Source organism: Phalaenopsis equestris, unplaced genomic scaffold (genome assembly GCF_001263595.1).
Source record: "Phalaenopsis equestris unplaced genomic scaffold, ASM126359v1 Scaffold001081, whole genome shotgun sequence".
Classification (NCBI taxonomy): Eukaryota; Viridiplantae; Streptophyta; class Magnoliopsida; order Asparagales; family Orchidaceae; genus Phalaenopsis; species Phalaenopsis equestris.
Window position 1 is genome coordinate 198450 of NW_018165520.1, and position 8635 is coordinate 207084.

At 36.8% G+C, this 8635-nt stretch overlaps 1 pseudogene; it reads right to left on the reverse strand.

Annotated features, from left to right (window-relative positions):
* Nucleotides 1-1038: 1038 nt before the first annotated feature.
* LOC110033046 lies at nucleotides 1039-2102 on the reverse strand (annotated as a pseudogene).
* Between the last annotated feature and the right edge of the window lie 6533 nt (nucleotides 2103-8635).

Genomic DNA, 8635 nt, shown 5'->3' on the forward strand with positions numbered 1-8635 from the left:
GGGCGGAAGAAGCAGCGAGAGAGTTGAGCTTACTGCTGATGGAAGAAGCTGCGAGAGAGCGGAAGGAAGCAGCTAGCGGCTAGGGATCGCGAGGTAGGCAAAGAGCGAGGTAATTCGCGACAGTTTATGTGAAGGGCAGCGGAAGTAATTCAAGGTTAAACGCAGCGAAGGAAACGCTAACCGCAGGGGTAATGCCGCGGGCCAGATTATGCCAAATTCGAAATCACGTTTTTTAAAAAGCTGGCCGAACGTGCGAAACAAACACTACATCGACGTTTTCAAAAACGCAACCGTAGTTTTAAGCTGCCCCAAATGGGCCCTAAGTTTCTTTTCTTCCCTACAATCCTTCATTCGTTATTTATGCCCCATTGCTGCAATTAAAAATAACTTCTAATATTTTCAAAAATTTTATGATACAAATTGTTGGTGTGCTATAAGCATTTGGATTAATACACAGAGCTTTGTGAACTCTACAAAATCCCCTTACTTTAATTTTGTTTTGTAATATCTCCTCCCTCTTCCCACACTTTTTAACCACTTAAGCCCCTCACATAATCAAGCAAGACAATTCTTACAAAACCCCAACTCTAAATTTTCTACCAATCATGATAGGATCATATAAGAGATTTATGACATCCTACCCATAATTCAATTAGCCTAAAATCAAAGGATTATTAGTGTAAAATGCATTCTTGCCCAACCCGCTCAAATAGACAACAAAGTTTACACGTACAAAATGGGCTCAAATCTAGAACTTTCCTAAACATTAAGGAGCTTACATTAAGCCTAAAAAAGTTTATCTGAAGGGCTGAGCGTTGACATGGACAGAACATTGCTCAAAGAAAAAGAAAACGAACTGGAAACCAAATCATTTAGCTTGTTCCCTTCGTTATGGATAGTTCAACACTGGATGTTCTCCAAGCAAGCTAATATGGAAAAAAATACAATATTGCTTCATGTGGAAGACTACAAATCACAAATTTGAAGTTTAAAAAATCTGCTTTCCATTTAAAAAGCTAGATGAATGTTACATGAAACATACATGGAGTCATCAAGTTAATTACATCAGAAATATATTTACTTCTGAGATTGATGTCAAAAGCTCTTTTATTCTACACAGGGAAACGATATCATACCTTGATCCTGTAAGTCCGCGGCCGCAGCTCCTTCCTTATTTCAACCATCTTTTGCTCCTCTCTACTTAGCCTCATTGTCATAAGATAAGAATGTAAAAGACCAGGAGTATCGTACATCTTTGCCTTGGCTGGTAAAATTCCAGCAATCCTTACTATTCCCAGTGTAGTACCGGGCACCGAAGCCTCTGTTAATCTTGTCATTTTTACCTCTTCTTTTTTAGCAATTGTATTGATCAAAGTAGACTTCCCTGCATTTTGAGGCCCAATCACCCATACATTACCACGAGGACCTGCAAACTCCTTGATGAATGACAGCAAATTCCTCACACCAAAATCCTTTCGGGCCCTCACTAGGTAAATACCATTAAGCTTGGGAGCTCCTCCCACCTTTGCACGGTGCCGAACCCACCTATCCAACCTTGCTGGAGATATTTATTGGGGTAGAAGATCCACTGTAGTTGCAACTAGGAGAAGTTTTGGCAGCTTGGTTATCTTTGAACTATTCAGGGATACCTCCAAAGCTTTGAACAATGACTTCGCAGTTAGTTTCGGGAATGAACCATCAAAATCAACGCAATCAACAGCAATAACTACCACTGGAGCATTGCTCGATGATTTTATAATTTTTTTTAGATAAAAAGCGAGTGAAATCAAAATCTCGTATTAAATTCTATGCTTTAAGGTTCTGACCTGGCCGCAACTTCTCAAAGAGTGACAGCGGGCACAGACTGTGACAGTGCAATCTGATTCATCTCTCATGGCCTCTTTCATTATATTTTTGTTGTCGATCTTTGAAATCTTTCCCTTCTTCTTACAATTCGTCCAAGGACTCATGGCAATCCAAGGGAAAATCGTTGGAAACGTCACCCACCTGCTGCGGAACTGAACCGGATGGCTTCTGGTAGAAGCCGGGTAGATTGGGGTGCAAGTTCTGTGAGAGCTTCGGAAGAGAGAAAGGGCGATTTGGTTGCCTCACAGAGAAAAAGCTCAAACTTTTTTACTCAGCGCTAGCCATGGCATTGCTTGATCGGTCTGAGCAGAAGGAGTGTCGAAGGAACTTACCTGGAAGAGGAGTGCGCCTGGAAGAGGAGTGCCGAAGCGAAAAATTATTCCATACGTCCCATCTCCACCAGCCTTTTTTTTTTTTTTTTTTTTTTAATTTTTAGAGTGTGCCCACTAAAATACATCTTTGCTACGATCCACGGTGTAGATCGAACACCGCATGCAGAAATGCGGTGTCTGTATGAAATAATTTTTTCGAAGGAAAAATTATTCCATACGTTTCATACGTGAAACGTATGGAAGCCTCCATGCATAAGCCAATCACGCAATGCCACGTGGAATATGGCCCTACTATCGCAAAAAATCTAAGGGCCCGTTTGGGGCAGCTTATAAGTGCGGCGGCGTTTTTGAAAATGCCGCATAACCGTTTGGTTTGTGCATTTTTGAAAACACTGTCTGCCGCGTTTAAGTTTTTTATACTAAACGCAGGCCGCGGGTCGAACTACGCGGTCGCCCCTTCGCGGTCGACCCGTAGACCGCATTTCAGGATAAGCGCAGCTTATCCTGAAATGCACAAGCTGCCCCAAAGAGACCCTAAATCCTGAATTTTTTATATCTTGGTGCCCGACCCGACCCTCCCTTGTTCAACGAAAAAGCGTAAAGTCCATTTCCTGGGTTTCCCCTCACTTTAGTTTCCCACTTTAGGGTTTGGAGCAGCTGAAATGAATTGCTCTCTCGACGATGATATACTGAAGATGGATTTCTAAGATAACGACAACGAATTTGAGATTCAAGTGACTTTAGCTTCGCTCGGAATTTTTTCTTTATCGTAAAGCCATTGTTGTTGTTTAGGGTTTAGGGGGGTTTGTGCGAGTTTTATTTTTTTGATTTATTGGATACTTCTAGTTCTCAGTAGTGTTTAACCAGTTGTTTGTCTGGATTTATCGGAGGTTTACTTCAGTGTTTTTCAATTTATTCGAAGTTGTTGTGGTGTTACTGTTTATGTTATGTTGGCATTTAGGAAAGAGTTAATGGTGTTAATTAAGTGTTATCGTGATGTTATCTTGACATTATTCTCGTGTTATTTTTGTTAACGTGGGATGGTGGTGTGTTATTGTGGGGCTATTTGGGGCTATTGTGGTATTATTATGGTTTTATTGTCGTGTTATTGTGTTGTTGAAGACAGTTTTATTGATGTGTTTTTGTGGTGTTATTATTGTGTGATTATGGTGTTGTCATTGTTGTTTTAGTAGACGCCTTTATTTTACTATAGTATTTGTCTGTTGTATTTTTCATATGGAATAATCTTTAGAATATCATGCAAATTTGCTATTGTGCTAATTAAGAAAATTTATTTCTCTTTAGAGCATTGCATTTCTATAACTTAAATCATTGCATGCAGCAAATGAGTAACAAGGGTGAACAAATCAAGTACATTTTTTTCCCCCATTTGATACAACTTTGTGGGCAATGAGATAAGAGTTATTTAATGACTCATTGAGGACTTGGTTAGAAACAATGAAGAAGCTGAAAATTGATCTGTAGTAATATTCATTTTAGTGGAAGGGAGAGTTCCTTGATTGCTCAGAAGCAATGAGATTAAGTTATTCAGTGATTCAGCTAGTCTTGAAAGATAAGCAGTCAAAAAATCATTCACATCAATGATCAAAGGTTGATTAAGAGGAAGTTTCAGATTATTCGCTCATCTAAAGTTGAGGTAATTATAAAATCTGGTGCCAATTACGAAGACGTGGTTTGTATCAGGTAAGTTAAGGTGATATGTTTGTTAAATGGTGCAAACAGAAAAAAAATTAAATATAAACTATGATATTCTGGACTTCTTAAGTCTCCTGTGAATGGTATTCCGTCAGGTGAACCGGTTGGAACAGCAGTCACATGGGATTTAAGAAGTCCAGAACATCATAACTTACAATTACATTTTATTCTGTTTCCATCATTTAGCAAATCCATTACTCTGACTTACCTGATACAAATCACATCTTCGACATTGGCATCAGATTATATAACTCCCTCAACTTTAGATGTGCGAACAATCTGAAATCTCCTCTTAATCAACCTTTGATCATTGATGTGAATGATTTTTCGACTGCTTATCTTTCAAGAATATCTGAATCACTAAATAACTCAATCTCATTGCTTCTGAGCAATCAATGAACTCTCCCTTCCACTGAAATGAATATTACTACAGAGCAATTTTTTTTCTTCATTGATTCTAAGCAAGCCCTTAATGAGTCATTAAATAAATCTTATCTCATTGCATACAAATTTAACCAATAGAGTTGGAGCTGACTCTACCAACCAACGGACCGACCTCCCCTTTGGCAAATATTATTTATGTGTACTTGTCTGTTATTCATGTATTAAATGGTGATTATTGGATCGTCGTGCCTGTAATATTGTGATATTATTAGTGAATTATTCGAGTATTATTGTATGTTTCGTTATGTATTATTCAAGTTGTATTGCGGAGTTATTGGAGTGTTATTGATGTTTCTTTTTATTAACACCGTTGTGATGTATGATTATGGTTTTATTATGGTATTATTCGAGTATTATTGTGGTGATATTGGTGTTATTAGCTTGTTTTGCAAACGCGGTGTTATCGAGGTTTTATTTATGCATTATTATGTGATTATTTCAACTTGTATATGTGGCCCCCATCATTTAAGATAATTAAAAAAGCCTTCTGCGGTCACGTGGGACTCGGATCTACTCCTGTCCGAGCGCTCTAAATGCATATAATGGAAAAAGAATACAAAACACCGGATCAAATAATACTTCCGAAAGAAAACCGACCAGACACACCACCTCTTTCGCCATTTGCCATCTGTTTAGGGTTTTGAGTTGTCATTCACCATCGAAGTACATTCACCACTTCACCGTTAGAGTTTCTAAGTTTGCATAGATGGAAGTCAAGCCGTGTGAGATGGAAACCCAAGAAAATCTTATGAGAATGAAAACCGAAGGGTCGTTGTAAATAATTTTGTTTAAGTTTTGTTGTGGTTGTTGAGCAGTTTTTGTAGTATGTCAATCAAACCATATCGTATAATCCCATACCATTGGTTGTATCTTTGTTTTATTATGATCGCATTTCTGAAGTATTTGATTTACTGGGAGGTATGTTGTACTGTGGTTTTATCTGTGCAGTATTTCAGTTATATTCTAATATATTATTCCATGACTGTAGTTTTCTTAGAATATGCCGTCAAAGATTCTAATCAAACCAGCTGAGAGATAGAATTGTTAGCAAGGTTTTATACGTCGTAGCTTTACTTCAGTTTTTTTATGGGTGTGTTTATGTTGTATTCTATTTTAGAGTTCCACGACAGCGGTTTGATTAGAATATTCAATCGGTTGTATCTCTGTTTTATTATGGTCGCATTCCTGAAGTATTTGATTTACTGGGAGGAATGTTGTACTGTGGTTATATCTATGCAGTATTTCAGTTGTATTATAATATATTGGTCAACGACCGCAGTTTTATTAGAATATGCCGCCAAAAATTCTAATCAAACCAGACACAGGGACAAATTTTAGCAAAGTTTTATCAATAGCGGTTGAACTTCGGTATTTTTACGGGCGTGTTTAGGTAGTATTGTAATATATTGTTCCACGATAGCTGTTTTTATTGGAATATGCCGCCAAAGATTCCAATCAAACCAGACGGATGGACAAATTTTAGCAAGGTTTTATCCGCCATGGTTGTACTTCGGTATTTTTACAGACGTGTTTAGCTAGTATTGTAATATATTGTTCAACGACCGTTGATTTTATTGGAATATGCCACCAAAGATTCCAATCAAATAAGACGGAGGGACAAATTTTTGCAAGGTTTTATCCGTTGCGATTGTATTTTGATATTTTTATGGGCGTGTTTAGGTAATATTGTAATATATTGTTCCATGACCGCAGTTTTATTGGAATATGTCGCTAAAGATTTCAATCAAACCAGACGGCAGGACATAAATTTTAGCAAGGTTTAATCCATCACGGTTTTTACTTTGGTATTTTTACGGGCGTGTTTTGGTAGTATTTTAATCTATTATTCCACGACCGTTGGTTTTATTGAAATATGTCGTCAAAGATTCCAATTAAACCAAAAGGCGGACATAAATTTTAGCAAGGTTTTATCCGCCGCGGTTTTACTTCGGTATTTTTACGAGCTTGTTTAGGTAATATTGTAATATATTGTTCCACGACCGTAGTTTTATTGGAATATGCCGCCAAAGATTTCAATCAAACCAGGTGGCAGGACATAAATTTAAGCAAGATTTTATCCACTGTGGTTTTACTTCGATATTTTTATGGGCGTGTATAGGTAGTATTGTAATATATTGTTCCATGAATGCAGTTTTATTGGAATATGTCATCAAAGATTTCAATCAAACCAGGCGTCTGGATAGAAATTTTAGCAAGGTTTTATCCGTCGCGGTTTTACTTTGGTATTTTTGCGGGGTGTTTAGGTAGTATTGTAATATATTGTTTTATGACCGCTGGTTTTATTGGAATATGCCGCCAAAGATTCCAATCAAACCAGACGGTGGACAAAAATTTTAGCAAGGTTTTATTCGCCGCGGTTTCACTTCGATATTTTTACGGACGTGTTTTGGTAATATTATAATATATTGTTCCACGACCGCTGCTTTATTGGAATATGCCACCAAAGATTTCAATCAAACCAGACGGCGGGACATAAATTTTAGCAAGGTTTTATCCGTCGCTGTTTTACTTCGGTATTTTTACGGGTGTGTTTAGGTAATATTGTAATATATTGTTCCATAGCCGCGATTTTATTGGAACATGCCGCCAAATATTCCAATCAAACCAGACGTAGTGATAAAATCGTTAGCAAGGTTTTATCCGTCGCCAAAAAAAAGAAACCTGCAATAACTCCTGAATAAAATGACAATAATATCATAGAAATAGAGTAAGCCAATAAGAAACCCATAATAACTTCTGAATAAAACGACAATAATACATTAAAAGTAATGAAAGATTAAGAAATACTATGATACATTTTAAGCAATACATACATCAAAACACACATTAAACAACACATTGATGCACAATGAGGGATGTGAGGGTGGAAATCTGAGCTATTATGCCAACACGTTCTATATATTATCATCTATGTCCATTAATAAGCTCGTATATGTCTCTGTGTGTTGTGATGCAGAAAATTCCTATTCATTTAGAGTAGTGATGAGTAAATGTCAGGAAAGAAGTATACTTTAAAATAATGGACGTCGCGAACACAAATTTTAGCAATATCGAGTTCTTAACCTGACTAAAGTGATCCGCCATTGAAAAAAAAAATTCACTCGCATTGTGGAACTCTATCATGACTTGAACCAGCATCTTTCTCATTTTTTGTATACAATACTACATGCTAGAGAGCAATGATTCTGCGAACTAAAGCAACAGTTAATATTATAGGTAACATCTACTTTTGATTCTCTTATTTTTTTTTCCCAATAGCCTTTTAACTTTGAATTAGATATTCTTTTTGGGCGCATCTTCGTGGGGTCATTCACATTTCGCTCTTTACTCGGTGTCTTCTTCTTCTTTGATTTTGCCTTTTCCTGAGGTTCGCGCCCACTCAATATGGCTTTGACATTGATTGTTAGTTTATTAAATGCCTCCAACACAAGCTTCTCGGCAAGTTCATGACCTCGCGTTCTGGTGTCGATCTGATATGCAAATTTATGAACGTGAGTGAGATAAACGAGTACACTTGCAGAATTTGGCAACATTTGTGACCCCTTAAGATGTCTATAACAATAATTGTTATATATGTCTCTTTTAGCATGAATAGACTACTGAAGTAGTATATATTTATTAGAAATTTTTGATACATTTTTGTGATAAAGAACCCTTAGAGTGTGAGCATATAATAAGCTCATCATTTCAAATGTTTTACAGCTACATGTAATTTCAGAGTTATCTCTGTCCAGTTTAACAATCCAAGGTTTATCTTTGTCCTTATTATCGAGAGTTCGAATATGAAATTCTAAATCCATATTAGTAGAGCACTCCACAACAAGCCCACATAAACCATGTAGAAACTCTACTTCAAACATTGAATATAACTTCCTCATGTAAAGTAAAGCAACTTCTCTCAACACGGGACTATTTTTTGCAGCGAGAGAAATTACAGACTATTCACATTTAAAATCTTCATCCTTCTAATTTCTTCTCTAAGATTTCATGACATTTTCAAAACCCAAAAAACTTTCAGTGAGGGTTCTTGTTGTCTTGGAGACACCATGACAAATGTTACAAATGACCTCACATTTTTTCGTTGATAGGAACCCCATTCCAAAAATTTCTTTATTGAAGGCGGTTGCCCACTTATGTTTGATATTATACAACTCATCCAACCAAACATTTTCATGTAGATTTCCTTTCTCGATCATTGCACCCCAAGTTTCTTTAAACTCCTCTTATGAGTCACATCTGTTTAAACATTTATTAAA